Raw genomic sequence first — 20,551 nt, forward strand, 5'->3', positions numbered from 1 at the left:
TTCGCTCCATGTCCGAAGGTTTGCAGACAATAAATTATAAACTTGGCTACGTGTCAATAAAACTCATTATACTTCCTTCACTTCTTTAGTGAATGAAACGACTTTTCACAGTACTGCTCTTCTGTTGACCCTGTGGCACCACTGAATGAGTTGCTACTGAGCCTGCAGTATGAAACGTGGGTCACATAGATAAGACACTTGTTTACGAAAACACACGTTTTATGACACTCATAGAAGATTTCATCTAGTTAAACAATCCAGTACGCATAGTGTACGCATAGCTCAGTCAATTTTTGGCGCTTCTGCATGCAGTTTGTTTCGTCGGATGCGCTGCGAACTACGTTCAATATAGCCGATTCAGGCAGCCTGCACATGCAGTCTAAGGCCCTACGACGACGACAACAACAACAACAAACAATAATAATAATAATAATAATAATAATAATAATAATAATAATAATAAACATAAAAAACCTACATTATGGACAGGTAGACAATTTAAGAAAATTCTTTCTAGAACGAGCAGAAACTAGCAAAATACACAAAGCAATCACTCATATAAATACATCGGCTACACCACTGCAATTTCATAACCACTTCTACAACCCTTTATCACATAACATCAACAGATACGAAGAAAGTAAATTGGAAAAAGAAAACACTACATGGCAAGCACCCGTATCATCTAAAACAGCCACACATCGATCAAGACGCATCCAACACATGATAAGAAAAGGCAATATATACAGTGAGACGGAAGGATTCATGATTGCAATACAGGATCAAACAATAAACACCAGATATTACAGCAAGCATATTATTAAAGATCCCAATAGCACAACAGATAAATGCAGACTTTGCAAACAACAAATAGAAACAGTAGATCACATCACAAGCGAGTGTACAATACTAGCAAATACAGAATACCCCAGAAGACATGACAGTGTAGCAAAAATAATACATCAACAGCTTGCCTTAGAACATAAACTAATACAACAAAACGTTCCCACATACAAGTATGCACCACAAAATGTACTGGGGAATGATGAATACAAATTATACTGGAACAGAACCATTATAACACATAAAACAACACCACATAACAAACCTGACATCATACTCACCAATAAAAAGAAGAAATTAACACAACTAATCGAAATATCCATACCCAATACAACAAATATACAAAAGAAAACAGGAGAAGAAATTTAAAAATACATCCAACTGGCTGAGGAAGTCAAGGACATGTGGCATCAGGATAAAGTTGACATTATACCAATTATACTATCAACTACAGGAGTCATACCACACAATATCCACCAGTACATCAATGCAATACAGCTACATCCAAACTTATACATACAACTACAGAAATCCGTAATTATTGATACATGTTCAATTACCCGAAAGTTCCTAAATGCAATATAACATATACCGTACAGTTAAAAGGAAGTCACGCTTGATCAAGGTCCGCGTCACTTTCCATTTTTGACCAGACATAACGTCTGAGAAAAGAAAGAAAGAGTAATAATAATAATAAGAAGAAGAATAGGCCTCCGGTATGTTCTGCCAGTCGTAAAAGGCAACGAAAAGAACAAACCACTAGAAGGGCTAACCCCCCTTTTAGTGTGATTACTTGGTTCAGGACAGAACTAAAGAAGCCTCGGACAAGTGCCGTCATGGTCGGGGACGACGCTTGAACCCTATGCCCGCCCACAATGGTAACGACACTGCTAGCCAACTGGAAAAGGATTTAAATCCGAATAGAGGTGTTTTGCAGGATATGCTTCCTGCAACCACCCTAGAAGGAAAACAAAGACAGAGGATGAGATGGTCAGATGAAGTTAATCGACACCTCATGTTCTGTTATTACCAAGCAACAAACCTAGGAACCAACACAACTGGATACAGATCACAAGTATACACAACATTTATTACCAGATACCCGGAATTAAAATTTTTAACAGAACAACGACTAGCTGATCAGATCCGTGTAATAATCAAAAATAACAGGATACCCCAGTCAGAATTAGAAAACATCAAACAACAAGTACAACAAATACTGGAACAAAATAATGTGCAATCAGAAGAGGAAGAAAACACAGTAATGGACTCAAACATCCCAGAGCAAACAAACAAAGACCAACACGCATCAATTAAACAATCAGAGGAAAACGAAATCTTAAGACAGCCACCAGAACAAGCACAAATAGAACACGAAGAGAGACACGTGTTAGATATAGAAGAGAAATTTCAGCTGACATATATAGAATACAAAGACACAAATACAGACATTAGACCATTCTTGCATAGACCGCCAAATAACCCACAAGTCGAAACAACAATAAAAACTATCAACACAATCATACACAACAAAATAAATGAAAACACAACTATGGAAGAGTTACAACTACTGGTTTATATAGGAGCACTCACTACACTAAATATACACACTAGGCAGAGATCAGAACAAACCAACACACAGAAGAAACCCACAAAACCAGCATGGCAACACAGGTTACAGATCAGAATAGAAAAACTGAGAAGAGACATCGGACAGTTAACACAATTTATAAGAAATGAAATATCAGACAAAAAACGAAAAAGGTTAGGTAAAATCTCACAACAAGAAGCAATAGAGCAATTAGATGAAAAAAAGCAGAAATTGCAAGCATTGGCCAAACGACTTAGAAGATACAAAAAAAGTGAAAATAGAAGGAAACAAAACCAAACATTCAACACAAACCAAAAGAGATTTTACCAAACAATGGATAACACACACATTAAAATAGACAATCCACCAAACATAACAGACATGGAACACTTCTGGAGCAGCGTATGGTCAAACCCGGTACAACATAACAGGCATGCACGGTGGATACAAGCAGAAACAGACACATACAAGATGATACCACAAATGCCTGAAGTGATAATTTTGCAACATGAAGTCACCCGAGCAATTAATTCTACACACAATTGGAAAGCCCCTGGAAATGATAAAATAGCAAATTACTGGCTGAAGAAGTTCACCTCAACACATTCACATCTAACTAAATTATTTAACAGTTACATTGCAGACTCATACACATTCCCTGATACACTTGCACATGGAATAACCTATCTGAAACCTAAAGATCAAGCAGACACAGCAAACCCAGCTAAATATCGCCCCATAACATGCCTACCAACAATATACAAAATATTAACTTCAGTCATCACACAGAAATTAATGACACATACAACACAGAACAAAATTATAAATGAAGAACAAAAAGGCTGCTGCAAAGGAGCACGAGGATGTAAAGAGCAACTGATAATAGATACAGAGGTGACATATCAAGCTAAAACTAAACAAAGGTCCCTACACTACGCATACATTGATTACCAAAAAGCCTTTGATAGTGTACCCCACTCATGGTTACTACAGATTTTGGAAATATACAAAGTAGATCCTAAATTGATACAGTTTCTAAACACAGTAATGAAAAATTGGAAAACCACACTTAATATCCAAACAAATTCAGATAACATCACATCACAGCCAATACAGATTAAGCGTGGAATATACCAAGGAGACTCATTAAGTCCTTTCTGGTTCTGTCTTGCTCTGAACCCACTATCCAACATGCTAAATAATACAAATTATGGATACAATATTACTGGAACATACCCACACAAAATCACACTTTTGCTATACATGGATGATCTAAAACTACTGGTAGCAACAAATCAACAACTCAACCAATTACTAAAGATAACAGAAGTATTCAGCAATGATATAAATATGGCTTTTGGAACAGACAAATGTAAGAAAAATAGCATAGTCAAGGGCAAACACACTAAACAAGAAGATTACATATTGGATAACCACAGCGACTGCATAGAAGCGATGGAAAAAACAGATGCCTATATATACCTAGGATACAGACAAAAAATAGGAATAGATAATACAAATATTAAAGAAGAACTAAAAGAAAAATATAAACAAAGACTAACAAAAATACTGAAAACAGAATTGACAGCAAGAAACAAGACAAAAGCTATAAATACTTATGCTATACCAGTATTGACCTACTCATTTGGAGTAGTGAAATGGAGTGACACAGACCTAGAAGCACTCAATACACTTACACGATCACAATGCCACAAATATAGAATACATCACATACATTCAGCAACAGAAAGATTCACATTAAGCAGAAAGGAAGGTGGAAGGGGATTTATAGATATAAAAAACCTACATTATGGACAGGTAGACAATTTAAGAAAATTCTTTCTAGAACGAGCAGAAACTAGCAAAATACACAAAGCAATCACTCATATAAATACACTCCTGGAAATTGAAATAAGAACACCGTGAATTCATTGTCCCAGGAAGTGGAAACTTTATTGACACATTCCTGGGGTCAGATACATCACATGATCACACTGACAGAACCACAGGCACATAGACACAGGCAACAGAGCATGCACAATGTCGGCACTAGTACAGTGTATATCCACCTTTCGCAGCAATGCAGGCTGCTATTCTCCCATGGAGACGATCGTAGAGATGCTGGATGTAGTGCTGTGGAACGGCTTGCCATGCCATTTCCACCTGGCGCCTCAGTTGGACCAGCGTTCGTGCTGGACGTGCAGACCGCGTGAGACGACGCTTCATCCAGTCCCAAACATGCTCAATGGGGGACAGATCCGGAGATCTTGCTGGCCAGGGTAGTTGACTTACACCTTCTAGAGCACGTTGGGTGGCACGGGATACATGCGGACGTGCATTGTCCTGTTGGAACAGCAAGTTCCCTTGCCGGTCTAGGAATGGTAGAACGATGGGTTCGATGACGGTTTGGATGTACCGTGCACTATTCAGTGTCCCCTCGACGATCACCAGTGGTGTACGGCCAGTGTAGGAGATCGCTCCCCACACCATGATGCCGGGTGTTGGCCCTGTGTGCCTCGGTCGTATGCAGTCCTGATTGTGGCGCTCACCTGCACGGCGCCAAACACGCATACGACCGTCATTGGCACCAAGGCAGAAGCGACTCTCATCGCTGAAGACGACACGTCTCCATTCGTCCCTCCATTCACGCCTGTCGCGACACCACTGGAGGCGGGCTGCACGATGTTGGGGCGTGAGCGGAAGACGGCCTAACGGTGTGCGGGACCGTAGCCCAGCTTCATGGAGACGGTTGCGAATGGTCCTCGCCGATACCCCAGGAGCAACAGTGTCCCTAATTTGCTGGGAAGTGGCGGTGCGGTCCCCTACGGCACTGCGTAGGATCCTACGGTCTTCGCGTGCATCCGTGCGTCGCTGCGGTCCAGTCCCAGGTCGACGGGCACGTGCACCTTCCGCCGACCACTGGCGACAACATCGATGTACTGTGGAGACCTCACGCCCCACGTGTTGAGCAATTCGGCGGTACGTCCACCCGGCCTCCCGCATGCCCACTATACGCCCTCGCTCAAAGTCCGTGAACTGCACATATGGTTCACGTCCACGCTGTCGCGGCATGCTACCAGTGTTAAAGACTGCGATGGAGCTCCGTATGCCACGGCAAACTGGCTGACACTGACGGCGGCGGTGCACAAATGCTGCGCAGCTAGCGCCATTCGACGGCCAACACCGCGGTTCCTGGTGTGTCCGCTGTGCCGTGCGTGTGATCATTGCTTGTATAGCCCTCTCGCAGTGTCCGGAGCAAGTATGGTGGGTCTGACACACCGGTGTCAATGTGTTCTTTTTTCCATTTCCAGGAGTGTACATCAGCTACACCATTGCAATTTCATAACCACTTCTACAACCCTTTAGATCACATAACATCAACAGATACAAAGAAAGTAAATTGGAAAAAGAAAACACTACACGGCAAGCACCCGTATCATCTAACACAGCCACACATAGATCAAGACGCATCCAACACATGGCTAAGAAACGGCAATATATACAGTGAGACGGAAGGATTCATGATCGCAATACAGGATCAAACAATAAACACCAGATATTACAGCAAGCATATTATTAAAGATCCCAATACCACAACAGATAAATGCAGACTTTGCAAACAACAAATAGAAACAGTAGATCACATCACAAGCGGATGTACAATACTAGCAAATACAGAATACCTCAGAAGACATGACAATGTAGGAAAAATAATACATCAACAACTTGCCATAAAACATAAACTAATAAAACAACACGTTCCCACATACAAGTACACACCACAAAATGTACTGGAGAATGATGAATACAAATTATACTGGAACAGAACGATTATAACAGATAAAACAACACCACATAACAAACCTGACATCATACTCACCAATAAAAAGAAGAAATTAACACAACTAATTGAAATATCCATACCCAACACAACAAATATACAGAAGAAAACAGGAGAAAAAATTGAAAAATACATCCAACTGGCTGAGGAAGTCAAGGACATGTGGCATCAGGATAAAGTCGACATTATCCCAATTATACTATCAACTACAGGAGTCATACCTCACAATATTCACCAGTACATCAATGCAATACAGCTACATCCAAACATATATATACAACTACAAAAATCTGTAATTATTGATACATGTTCAATTACCCGAAAGTTCCTAAATGCAATATAACATATACCATACAGTTACAAGGAAGTCACGCTTGACCGAGGTCCGCGTCACGTTCCATTTTTAACCAGACTTAAGTCTGAGAAAAAAAGTCAATAATAATAACAGTAAGTGTGTTCAAAGAAGGTGCTGTCTCCGCCGTTACACGGCAGTCAATAACTCCGTAAGTCCGACTGCCGCCCCGGACCGTTACTTGGTTATTGTGGCTGATAACGTATCGGTTTCAGTAAACTACGTGAATTCTCAGAACAGTCGACGATAAAGTTCTGCAAATCCTCATCAGGAGTCTTTGCATTATGTCAAAACACGAATGATTGGACTAATCTTTTTCTCGCAATCGTAATTCCTGATAGGCATTTGAACAATATGCAATCTTCTTTTCAGAGAACTAACGTATGGATCTTCGGTTATTGCAAGTAGGACAATGTAAGAGCGTATACAGTCAGTGCGCTTATGATAGTATTACAAGGGGGGTTTTAATGTTAGAAACTGTCATCGTAATACTCACACCATGCTCCAGCACCCTATAATAGCCAAACGTCAGTGGTACTGGACTGTAATACCAAGAATCAGTTTCTTTATCATTTCCGCTGTACTGGACTGTAATACCGAGAATCCGTTCCTTTATCCTTTCTGTGAATAGTGTTTCCCAATCGTGTGAGACTATTTGCTGTGCAACATATTCTGACATACCGCGGCGTTTTCATCGTGAAATCTTCTTGGTAATCCGCCAGGGCTTAGTGCCTAGTTATCTTTGAGTAGTATTTACGATGCGTACTTATGCACGAAACAGGCACTACAGTATCGTATTTGTCCGCAGACACCGGACAAGCGACTTTCAATTAAATTATCTCCCCTGTACGGGAATATACATAATGGATCGACAAGTACAAGTTGTAGGCACTTGGTTGATGGCATATGAAAGCTTGAGTCTGGACGTGAAGCGTGCTAGGATAGCCTAATGTTAAGACGAGCGCTCGTTATGAGCGGGAAGTCCGGCTTCGAGGCCCGGTCTGCACAAATTTCCACTGTCTCTTTCCGTTATACAGCTGATGGATGTCCATATTCGCAATTGTGAACACATTTCGTGTTCTGAGTAGCACTGTTTGTCAATACCCAGGGTTTCTATAACGATATTTCTCATTTGTGAGTGTGTGCGTCGGTTGAACGTTGGTACGGTAATTGTCTCATGCATAAATACATTTTAAAATGCGAAATTCAATATTTCTGCTTTCTATCTTACCTCTAGTTTCAACACGAGACTGGTCCAGAAGAGACTGAACGGAATGTATGGATACGTTCACTGACCTTACATATGACCAGAACTTCCTAGGATTTTCCGATAGCTCTTTCGCCAAGATCCTCTGTGACAATTATTACAGGCTTCACGCGCAGCCATCCCTACGGATGTGGGAATTGCTATTAAATTTTCTGTCAGTTTACCAACAGCTTCACTTGTAGCGAGAGTGTCTACCTTTTCTGAGTGGTACCGTACCGTGGCAATATTGTTTCATCACTCATTAAGTGTCAGAAATGGGTGCCTGTGAGGAAGCTAAGCGGAGTTGTACCAGAGAGAACTGTACCCACGCTGCCCATGCACTATCTGGATTACAGTGTGTGTGTGTGTGTGTGTGTGTGTGTGTGTGTGTGTGTGTGTGTGTTTAAACAACAGCTTTCTTATATAACACTGTGCACACATCACAGAAAAAAATTTACGTAAATACATTGTCAAATAGTCAAAAGGTAGTCCTTAACGACAAAAAAATATGATGTGCTTCACAAATATTTTCGGGAAATTCTTTTCAGTTACAAGTTGTTTTTGGTTGATAAAATGAAGTTACACTTTCAGAAAGTGTGACGGAGTGTATACTGAATTTTAAAATTGTAAGTAATGAACTATGAATGAGTGCTGAGTGGATACCTACTATTGTACGGTCATGTAATGAATCATGGCCACTGTATGAGCTAAGATACGCAAAAATTTCAAATATTTATACGGTTGAAGTATTTTTACTCCAGTCCTTCCACAACTTAAAAAAATTTGTTAGTTAAAGTTTGCTCGCCTTTTCAGGCAACATATCTAAGGAGAAAAAGCGAGTTCATTAAATGATGTGTCAAGTATGTGTACAGGAGGGCAGCTCCAACTCTCATTGGCCATAGTCAGACAGAGAAGAGCGCCCAGCGCCCCCCCCCCCTCCCCTCCCACGTTTTCTACTGCCCGTAAGTCACAAGTTAAAGAGTATGAAATTTTGGTAACATGGTTAGAAAAAGCATTTTTTTGACCACGTGTGACGAAGGACATTATAAAGAAAACAGTATCATTAATATCCCATTTAGATGCTTTTTCTGAAAGTTTTGGTGGCTAAAGTGAAAACTGCCTTTTGTGCTGCACATCATAACACCACGTGCCATGTAAGGCAAACTTTCATTAGAGACACTAGTTCGCCGAGAAGTGAGGAACTGTGAAATATTTGCGCTAACAGAAATAGTTATTGATATTTTGAGAATATCTGGCTATTAGTTGTCATCGTTGATTCTACATGGGCTCTGTCAGTGAGAGTGTTTAGTGTGAGTGAACTGAACAGTGAAGGAATAGACAAGCATTAACTTTTGTACTATGAACTGTAATTTAGAAATGTGTACTACTTGTACAAGCAGACACTTGGTGGCGCCATTTGTGAGTTTCCTATTTGAAAATAGATCACAATTATGTTTCAAAGCAATTTAGGTGGTATAGAGTGAACTAAGGCCTCATGTGTAGAATAAACTAACAGTGGATTAACAACAACTGAATGTAGTCTAGGGACACATCTCTGGCGGCTAAGTTTTAGCAGCATTACTCGACTGAGTTACATTGTTATCTTGAATCAGGCAGCATATTTGTTGAGCTTGCTGATTTAAATGAGCAATGAACAAGAAGGCCACAGCGCCTCCGCAGTACCATTTAACCGTGGCGCGTGCTTGCTAGCACAGTGGTATAAGTACACAGTATAGAAGCGTGGCGCCCTGTGGGGCCCGCAGCTCACCTCGTTAGTCCAGAGCGGGGTGTGGTCGCCGAGCAGTAGTCAGCCACGCCTACCGCCCACCGCCGCCGTCGCAGTGTCGCGATCTCCTCTCTGCAGGCACAGCAAGAGAAATCCCTATTGAGGCAATTTCGTCTCATTCTTACTGATAACAGTAAAATTATAAGCAAATAAGAAAAACTATAAGCAAATAACTATATACGCTGACGGAAAAAATCACAACACCCAAACGTAATAGATGTAGAGCAACGAAATTTCGGGAACAAATTTGTCTATCCGGATCTCTCTGAAATCCTTCGGTCTATTCTTTCAGTTCTACTTGTTGAACATCACATACACCTTCAAACACCTTAACAGTACCCAAGAATTCATCAAGCAACATCGTATTGTCCTTTTTTCTTTTTCTTTTTTTTCGTTAAAGTTTTTCCTAGAATCTTTCCACTATATCCAACACTGTAACTAGTCATATAGGAAACAACATTTTTTTCTGCTGTCGTGTAAGTGTTTCTAAGCACTACACTGGATTTATTCATATTTTAAAGAGATCATTCGCTAAATCCACTCTCAATTTCTTCGAACGTGTTCCCTATTTGGAAATATGTGGTAAGGTCTTATGGGACCAAACTGCAGAGGTCATCGGTCCCTAAGCCTACACACTACTTAATCTAACTTAAACTAACTTACACTGCGGACAACACACACACCCATGCCCGAGGGAGGACTCGAACCTCCGACGGGGGGAGCCGCACGGACCATGACAAGACTCCTAAGACCGCGCGGCTACCCCGCGCGGCAACATTCACCAGTGATCCTTTCTCGTGCACCGTTCGTTATACTTTCGAAGCAAGTGAGTACGTAGAAAACTCAGACAAATGCGTAACAGTAACAAACGTAAACGTAAACACCACTCACGGATTAGGCCTCAGGCCCGTTCCGACTTGCGGAATGCTGGTTATAATGAAGCAAAATTTAATCTAATTAAAAACACCCTAATATAAATTCAAGCTGCCATTCCAGCGATGCGGCTGTAAATGCTGTCGTTCAACAGGAGACTACTATTATAACATTATGTTTGCTGGAAAAGGCAATCAAAATGTATAAATAGCTATAAAATTGAATAATTTGTGGTTTGATACTAGTGCTAGCTTTAAGAACTTACTAAAGAAGACCAGACCACACAAATGCGAGACTAAGTATGTGTGCTTATCGAACAATTACGTTGAGAGAGAGAGAGAGAGAGAGAGAGAGAGAGAGAGAGAGAGAGAGAGAGACTATAATGAATAGTGTACACCGACGAGCGAAAACATTATGACCACTTCCTTAATAGTTTGTCTGCACGACTTCACATCACTGATTTTCCGTATCAGGGACCCGACAGTTTGTAGATAGGTATTTGGAGATACGTGGCGTTAGATGTCTGCGCACAAGTCATGTAATTTGCGTAAATAACGGGCCGCTGACTTACGTACGTGCTGATGGCGCCCGATAGCGTCCCAAATGGGTTCCATTGGATTTACATCAGGCGCATTTGGCTGCCGAGACATCAACGTGAGTTCACTATAATGGTCCTCGAACCACTGTAGCTCGGTTTTAGCTCCGGGGCACGGACAATTACACTCCTGAAAGATCACATGGCCTCAGGTTCAAATGGTTCAAAATGGCTCTGAGCACTATGGGACTTAACATCTGAGGTCATCAGTCTCCTAGAACTTAGTACTACTTAAACCTAACTAACCTAAGGACACCACACACATCCATGCCCGAGGCAGGATTCGAACCTGCGACCGTAGCGGTCGCGCGGTTCCAGACTGAAGCGCCTAGAACCGCTCGGCCACACTGGCGAGCACTATGGGACTCAACATATGAGGTCATCAGTCCCCTAGAACTCAGAACTACTTAAACCTAACTAACCTAAGGACATCACACACATCCATGCGCGAGGAAGGATTCGAACCAGCGACCGTAGCGGTCGCGCGGTTCCAGACTGAAGCGCCTTTAACCGCGTCGCCACACTGGCCGGCACATGGCCTCAGGGAGGACGTCAGCACGGAGGGTGGTTAGCAGATGTCAGCGTGTCTTCGATTACTGCCACAGGTCCCACGCGAGCCCATGAGAATGTCTCCCATAAAATAATTCTGCTCCCGCCAGGCTGCGTCCGTGGCGCACTGCATGTTTCGAGCCACCGTTCACCTCCATGACAGAGTTTGTGGAGACGACTATCAACCTAACGTAGCAAAAATGTTGTTTACCCGAAGAGTCGACATGTTTCCCCTGATCGACGATTTAATCCCGATGCTCTCGTGCCCACTGCAATTGTAACTGGCGATGTCGTCTTGTCAACATGTGAACACGTAGGGGTCGTCTGCTGCGGAGCTCGATGTTCAACAATACGATGAACGGTGTTCTCCGAGACACTTTTGCGTGCACCAGCATCGTGCTCTTTCGGCAGAGATGCCACAGATCACCATCGGTCCTACTTTATAGAGCAAACAAGCCTCCGAACCCTACGTTCCGTGAAGAGTCGTGAACGGGCAGCGATTTAGCTTCTACTGGTTTCAATGTACTTCTACCTCTTTCCGTAGATGCTCACGACAGTAGCCCGTGAACATCCACCAGCTTCGCCGTTTTGGAGATACTTGTTCACGGGCTCTGCGTAATAATAGTCTGCCGGAACCGCGGGACTGCTACGGTCGCAGGTTCGAATCCTGCCTCTGGCATGGGTGTGTGTGATGTCTTAGGATAGTTAGGATTAAGTAGTTCTAAGTTCTAGGGGACTTATGACCTAAGATGTTGAGTCCCATAGTGCTCAGAGCCATTTAATAATAGTCTGCCCTTTGCCAAAGTCTTTTGTCTCAACGGCTTTCCCCATTTGCACCACATGTCTTCGCTAGGAACATCCCCCGTGTGTGTGAAATCTTATGGGACTTAACTGACATCCCCCGTCCGTGGGTGTTCGCTTACATACTTTTGTTACAGCGTCACGTGCTCGCAACGCCACCAGGAGACATCCAACGTCGCTGTGGGAAGTGGTCATAATGTTTTGGTTTATCTGTGTATTTATGCATTGTGCCATTCTCTCATACGTATTTCTATCGTAGTTGTTAGAAGTAACGGGAAGATCAGTCAGAAAGTAATATTTAGTTAGAAGACACGGTGTTGAATGCATTCAGAAGAACGATACCTTGCGAAACAGGAAGCGGTGGTAACACACGTATCGAACAATAAGGAAGGACGTTTCTCGTACGGGAACTTGGGAACGCCAGCGCGTCGAACATTGCGTTAGAAAGACCAATTACTGGAAGTGAGGTGCTCGCCAGCGTTCTGAGAAATTACCGAGAACAGTTGAAAGAGCACCAGCCGCAGTGCTGACGGCAGCGAGCGCGAACAGACTATCGCGTGACGCCTGGTGAGCGAGGGACTATGGCGATATTTTTAAGGTGAAGCGCACACTGTTTTACATTGATTCAACGGCCAGAGGGCACAAAAAACTAACTAAGAAGGCACGGTTCACCTCATACGGACGGCAGCGTGCGGCCCGGAGCGAAAGCCACAAACAAGGAAATTCCCAACAAGAACCCGATTGTATAGAACAATTAGTGAAAAACTTCTGGAGCACGCTATATGGTTTCAAATATTTACAGACATGCTAAGAAGCGACACGAAAAGACATCGGCATTAAGGAAGCCAAATAGAAGACTCACATTTGTTGGAAGCTTTCTGAGGAAGTCAAACAATTTTTCAATCACATAGAGCAACATACGTAAATACGATACAGTCAAAGTAATGAAGCCAATAAAGCTTCGTGGTTTTATGTAAAATAAATATAAGTAGCACTTAAAATATAATCAAAGACGCATGTTGACTCTCTACTTGATCTTAGCATACATATACAATACTCATGATACAAAAAAACTCTTGTTTAACAGCGTCTACGACCACCACTGAAACGGAATAGAGCAGCGATTCTGCATAGCTTGGTTTCCACAAGTCTTTGTAAGTTTTCCGGGAGTATGTGGCACCGATGTCTACGGATAGGCCACGAAATTCCCATAAATTGTGGGCGTGGAGCTGGCGCTCGAAAGCGTTTCACATGTGTTCAGATCCGGCGAATTTGATAAACGTAATTTTCACAATCAAGCACATCAAACCACTTCAGCACGATTTTTACCTTCTGACAAGCACAGTTATCCTGCTGCAAAATGCCATAGCTTTCGTGGATGTCATCAACTGTCATGGGTTGCAGGTGGTCCACAATGAGACCATGGCTGCAGTTACCCCAGACAGGAGCGCCTGCGATGGTGTACTCGACGACGAACCTGGGTGCACGAATGGCAAAATGTCATTTTTTTCGGGTAAATCCAGGTTCTGTTTACAGCATCATGATGGTCGCATCCGTGTTTGGCGACATCGCGGTGAATGCACATTGGAGGTGTGTATTCGTCATCGCCATAATGGCGTGTCACCCGGCGGGATGGTATGGGGTGCCATTGGTTACACGTCTCGGTCACCTCTTTTTCGCATTGACGGCACTTTGAACAGTGGACGTTACATTTCAGATGTGTTACGACCCGTGGCTCTACCCTTCATTCGATTCCTGGGAAACCCTACATTTCAGCAGGATAATGCACGACCGCATCTTGCAGGTCCTGTACGGGCCTTTGTGGATACAGAACATGTTTGACTGCTGCCCTGGCCAGCACATTCTCCAGATCTTTCACCAATTGAAAACGTCTGGTCAATGGTGGCCGAGCCACTGGCTCGTCACAATACGGCAGTCACTGCTCTTGATGAACTGTGGTATCGTTTTGAAGCTGCATGGGCAGCTGTACCTGTACACGCCATCCAAGCTCTGTTTGACACAATGCCCAGGCGTATCAAGGCCGTTATTACGGCCAGAGGTGGTTGTTCTGGGTACTGATTTCTCAGGATCTATGCACCCAAATTGCGTGAAAATGTAATCACATGTCAGTTCTAGTATAATATATTTGTCCAATGAATACCCGTTTATCATCTGCATTTCTTCTTGTGTAGCAATTTTATTGGCCAGTAGTGTAGTTTGCTTACTAGCTCCGGGCTACAGCCATTACTGACTGCTACTGATGTGAATGTTTTTAGCTATGATTTTATATTTGCTATGGTATGAAATTTTAAAAATGTATTTTCTTCAATATTTGAAAACTGCAAGACGCGTCGTGCTGAAAATCTTAATAAAATGGATAGCGTAGTTTCTTCGTACAGAAATATCTCAAACACAGCATATTGGAGCAGTAAAATTCTAATTATGCCTCGCTGACTTCTAAACACCTGTTATCTTTAATTGAGCTCTTGTCAGCAACATATCAAGACACGTACCGCTGTTCCGCAACGAGCCCACGAGTCATCTGGTGACACTAAATCACAATCTTTGCTGGTAAGTATTTGAAGGCTGCTGCTCGCGCTTTTCTGCGTTCCAGAATCTAGAAAACGTGTGATTCGCACGAAAACGTCTTTGGTACGTTATTCCCTGTCGTTCCTGTACCGTGTAGTTGGAATATAAAGCAGGGGAATCTAATGTGCTATTTGCCGTATGGAAAGGCAGCTAATGTATCGTTCCGTACGTTGTTATGGCATGCTAACTGCACTGATCAATGAGCCGACGGAATTCCGCTCGAATAAAGAACCAACTGATCGACGTGTATTTCCAAGGAAAGGCAGGAAGTATGTTCGAGCTTTATGTCACGTCGATATTGAAATCAGTATGCACGGACCAGCAGCCTTTGATGGACAAGGGCTGGGGAGACGTACCGTTTCAGTTCAGTATACAACACCGTATTGTTTAGGGTAGACATGCTTCTGTTATTTGTTTTTGGTGCTACGAGTGAAACTATAGTCAAGAAATATTTTTTCTAATCACACAGAGATAGTGGTATGAAGAGTTCAAATAGCAGCATTCTAGTACGTACAAAGGTGAGTTAAACGAAACGAATAAATATTGTATGTGTAAACGCAGAAATTTTATTTATAAACATAATAAGCAAACTTTAGGTATTAACCTCAGCTGTTCTTCTGATCTGATGTACACTGTTCGTAAGTGCAGCTGCTGCATGCATTACTACTACTTCACTGTCTAAATCAAGCGTCTTTCAGTCGCAAACCATTAGCCTCCCACATAACATACATTGGCAAAATGGTGAATTCAACACCAGATGACACTCTTATTTTGTTTGGATACGTTTGCTCTGCGCCTAAATTGTTTATATGTTGCTACGGACCCTTCGTCATCTTCTGTCGCTTGTAACTAAACACCACCTCAAACTCACGGTTAAGTGTGAAGCATATGTATCAAGTCAGATATCAACTAATTGTCCACTACATGGTTCTTCTTGCTAATATATCGAATGGTGCTACCTAACTTCTACCGGTGATGTTTCTGAATGTCTCTGAGTTACATTGAGTTACACTCTAAACACACTTCGCAATACTGCAACTATCGGTGGTTTATTAGGCGTACATATCCTTGACTGGTTTCGAAGTTACGAGTCGCGGCAGTTGCAGTCCACAGCTCTGCTCGGAAGACACGGTGTCATGGCGACAGGGTGGATCGAAAAAGTGTCTCCTCTAAATGAATAAAGAGATACAAACAAGGAGGAAGATCGGAGACACTGTTATGAGTGTACTGCAGAGATCCACGTAAATCAGTTTCGGACAAATGTGGATGTTGTCTGGTGTCTTTGTCGACTAGCAATTGCAGTATCCTGCGTGAATCTGGACTTACTCTGAACGCCTCATTTGTATTGCCGCTAAGCATTCATGGCGAGGCGAAACATGACGATCAGTACCCACCACGGGACTGACGAGTGCCGTCTGTTGACGTTGCGGTCACGTGGCACGATAATAGAAGTACGCTGCCGGAAAAAAAATGCAACCCGCTAAGGACTAGGTCGTTAGATTGATAAGTAAAGTGACAGGCAGTTCATCAGTGTTGGAAATGTGGTACCAAATACAGACCAAGTGAAACACCTGTGCCACAATAAAGGGTGCCCAAGCAGTCACATCAATACACTGCGTATATGGATGCATTAGCATGTGTATATACGCATTTCCACCATCCGACTTATTGGTCGTTACAGCGCTCTGCAGAAATTAGTTCAAATGTGTGTGAAATCTGATGGGACTTAACTGCTAAGGTCATCAGTCCCTAAGCTTACACACTACTTAACCTAAATTATTCTAAGGACAAACACACACACACTCATGCCAGAGGGTGGACTCGAACCTCCCGCCGGGACCAGCCGCACAGTCCATGACTGCAGCGCCTGCGACCACTCGGCTAATCCCGCGCGGCCAGAAATTAGTCTGGGCATCTTGTTGAGAGTAGAAACACTACCGCATTACTACCGACACCTGCAAGCTTTTCTCGATGACCCTTTCAGGGTAACGGACAGGACTAACATATAGAAGTGAATTCCGTGTATTTAACAACCGACGGACTTTAACCAGAAAGGACTCCTCACGGTTGTGCCGCACAAAAACAGCTACACTGGCACATTTTTTGGTTAGAAACTGAAATGGCATGAGCCGCAGTTACAGTGAGCTGTTTGACAAACAAATCTCCAGTAGCAGATAGCCGTTATAAGAAGCGTCTGAAGCTCAGCTGTTGACATTACGGGCAACCGTAGTAACTGTAAAATTTGCACCATTTCATTACCGATGTACTAAGATAGCTGTTTTCCTTCATCTACATCTACATACATACTCCGCAATCCACCATACGGTGCGTGGCGGAGGGTACATCGTACCACAACTAGCATCTTCTCTCCCTGTTACACTCCCAAACAGAACGAGGGAAAAATGACTGCCTATATGCCCCTGTACAAGCCCTAATCTCTCTGATCTTATCTTTGTGGTCTTTCCGCGAAATATAAGTTGGCGGCAGTAAAATTGTACTGCAGTCACCCTCAAATGCTGGTTCTCTAAATTTCCTCAGTAGCGTTTCACGAAAAGAACGCCTCCTTTCCTCCAGAGACTCCCACCCGAGTTCCTGAAGCATTTCCGTAACACTCGCGTGATGATCAAACCTACCAGTAACAAATCTAGCAGCCCGCCTCTGAATTGCTTCTATGTCCTCCCTCAATCCGACCTGATAGGGTCGAGCAGTACTCAAGAATAGATCGTATTAGTGTTTTATAAGCGGTCTCCTTTACAGATGAACCACATCTTCCCAAAATTCTACCAATGAGCCGAAGACGACTATACGCCTTCCCCACAACTGCCATTACATGCTTGTCCCACTTCATATCGCTCTGCAATGTTACACCCAAATATTTAATCGACGTGACTGTGTCAAGCTCCACACTACTAATGGAGTATTCAAACATTACGGGATTCTTTTTCCTATTCATCTGCATTAAATTACATTTATCTATATTTAGAGTTAGCTGCCATTCTTTACACCAATCACAAATCCTGTCCAAGTCATCTTGTATCCTCCTACAGTCACTCAACGACGACACCTTCCCGTACACCACAGCATCATCAGCAAACAGCCGCACATTGCTATCCATCCTATCCAAAAGATCATTTATGTAGATAGAAAACAACAGCGGACCTATCACACTTCCCTGGGGCACTCCAGATGATACCCTCCCCTCCGATGAACACTCACCATCGAGGACCTTGTGCTGGCATTCTTTAGTACCTACTATAAGTAGCAGAATTACTGATGTAACACACACACACACACACACACACACACACACACACACACACACATACACACACGAGCGCGGGTACACACACACTTAGTCCAATCATTTACAAGCCGTGTCATACAGACGTTCGCTGTACCCGTAATTAGTATTACAAATCGAAGCTAACTTTTATATACGAATGCAATGTATTAAGTAAATAAAAACAGTTACTGTTCCAGTTAGTTTCCTGGTGCTGAGTAGCCTCTATAAAGCAGTCTCTTTCCGAATGGGGAGAATCGTATGACTGTCTCGTCCTCGATGTCAGACAGCTCCTGCTGTGAAGCAAACTACACAAGAGAGCAGAGAGTGAAATGTGAAGAGTCCCTCATCTGCACGTTTCTGTTTGAAAGCAAAAGATTCATTACGTGCGGCACTTCGGTCGCAGTAACAGAGCGTCCTGTCGGCGCACATAAAAGATTAAAGGAAGCTTTGGTGAAACTTCGCTAGCCTAGATCAGCTCTCTTTGGACGTAACGTGCCACTTTGGGGACGTCACGTTAACTAGCTTCGGACTGACGCGTCGGGCTACGAAACGGCAGTACCTGCTGTAATATTTGATATTTTTCTGCTCCATGGTAATGCGATCCGCCTGTAATTTGTGTTGAAAGACTTATTTGTTTTGTAATGTTTCATGCAAAAAAGAAAACATCCATCCGAAAACGACGCGCAGTAGAAGTGTGAGCGAAAAAAAAGGTGGGCCACGGAGACGACCGACGCGCCATCCGGTACGCAGCGAACAAAAGCACTTATCGTAGCAGTAGCGTTACGAAGGAGTCCACGCATCCCGACGGCACAAACAAGAACTAGCCGCCTTAAGCCTGGAACCGTAAACAGTCATTTTTCGGATACCACTGTAATGAGAAGAATCATTTATTCCGTTCGATAGTCCCTTTGCAGTCACAATAAAGAAAGAATGTGTTTTGTCAGGGCCGAGACGATCTCATATTTTTGGCAAGAGACGAAGCCTACTGCTTTTGCTACTCAGGCAGCAAGGTTCTGTATGGTAATGCAATGAAAGTAAAACACGATTATTCTCGATTAGGTACTGATTGTTTTGAAATCTGGGAATATAACTAGTTTTGCAAAGACGCCAGTCGAAAATAGCGCACGCTTGAATTGGACAAAAGAATTTTCTTTGGCAGTTAAGTAGAAGGATCTGAGTAGAATTTATTTTTTATTGTTTTCGAACTGAAGGTCAGTGTAGAGAATTTCAAGAAAGGATATAGCAAGATGGCTCATGCAGTTATTCTGCTAGTGCTGGAATAAATATCTATGGAGACATGAAATTAAATTCAAAATTCTTGCCATTTAACAGTGTCATACCTGAGGTTTTTACTGACTGACAAGTGATTTTTGAAAGTTTGTTGAACACGACATTGCACTGAAGTCGTAGCTCTAAGTTTGTTTATTATTTCTGGTAAAGACAAAATAATGACTGTGGATGTTAGTAGTTAACGTAGCACAAAAAAAGTCACAATAATTTATTATTTCTGGCAGCATATATAACTATTTTTTCGGAAAAGAGGCAACTTAAATATTGCGATATTATTACATTATACTCAGGTGGCGAACATATTCAACACATTATTCTCGTTGCTATTTTGTACTCACAGCTTAGATGAAGCACGAGAAAAATAGTCTGGGAAACCAGAAAGATAGCGCGGTGAAATCGGTGTTTTCAATGAAGAACTGTTTACAAGATATTAGTTCTGCATTTGAAAATTATAGCTTCTTTCTACATACTTTAAAAGACAATAATGTATTGAGTTAATAAAGCCAATTAAGAAAACTTTGTCAATAAGATGAAGTTTTTGTGCATACAGGCTAGCTGGTTATTACGCAGATCTGAAGCGCGATTTTCTTCTGAATTACTGATAACTTTTACAGCACAAATATATCGCACACCGGCAAGAAAAGTGACGAGTCAAAAAACGGCAATTTTCAGTTTTTGGTACTGAAAAGGACGTGTGAAATGCCCCAACGTGCACGAAAAACGTCGCCTCTCTATCTCGCAATTTGCACTCTTCAGGGTAGTTGTGTCAGTTTTGTTGAGGTTACTTCATCATTCAACAAGAGCAGCACATTCTGAGTTGTGAAACTTCTGACGTATAAGGTGAAGCTGAATATAATTTTTAGTGTAATTGATTATTACAATGTCTGTTTATGCTATGTCTATTTTACAACG

At 42.4% G+C, this 20,551-nt stretch overlaps 1 protein-coding gene across 3 annotated transcripts in view; it reads right to left on the bottom strand.

The window, feature by feature from the left end:
* LOC126091487 (skin secretory protein xP2-like) overlaps positions 1-20,551 on the bottom strand; it is a 586,258-nt gene that overhangs the window by 236,141 nt on the left and 329,566 nt on the right. For all 3 annotated transcript variants that reach the window (XM_049907069.1, XM_049907065.1, XM_049907066.1), the window contains one exon: positions 9,642-9,731. The gene's annotated coding sequence lies outside the window, so the exon portion shown is untranslated. The remainder of the gene's footprint in view (positions 1-9,641; positions 9,732-20,551) is intronic.

Source organism: Schistocerca cancellata, chromosome 1 (genome assembly GCF_023864275.1).
Source record: "Schistocerca cancellata isolate TAMUIC-IGC-003103 chromosome 1, iqSchCanc2.1, whole genome shotgun sequence".
NCBI lineage: Eukaryota > Metazoa > Arthropoda > Insecta > Orthoptera > Acrididae > Schistocerca > Schistocerca cancellata.